Raw genomic sequence first — 320 nt, 5'->3', positions numbered from 1 at the left:
GCGCAGCGAGAGCCACGGGCAACATCTGAATAACAGCCTAGCCGTGAGCGCTCCTGGCGTGCACGGGGATGGGGCGGCAGGTGTGGTGTGGAGAGGGATGTCCTCGAGGCCCGAGTCCAGAGGGGCTGCAGGAAGGAGCACTCATTGCACCTGAGAAATGACTGCGCTCACCTCCAGCCCTTGGCGCCAGCAGAGAGAGGAGAGGGTGGGAGGTGCACACTGCAGCTTGGGAGAAGCCGCCTCGCTCTCTTCCTGCCTGTGGCACACCTTTCCGCTCGTCATTGCCTGGGAGGAGGTGCGGTGGCTCATCACTGTCAGAC

This window comes from Pterocles gutturalis, unplaced genomic scaffold, assembly GCF_000699245.1.
Source record: "Pterocles gutturalis isolate BGI_N339 unplaced genomic scaffold, ASM69924v1 scaffold26642, whole genome shotgun sequence".
In the NCBI taxonomy this organism is placed as follows: domain Eukaryota; kingdom Metazoa; phylum Chordata; class Aves; order Pterocliformes; family Pteroclidae; genus Pterocles; species Pterocles gutturalis.
The sequence above is the reverse complement of the archived record's forward strand: the minus strand, read 5'-3'. Positions refer to the sequence as shown.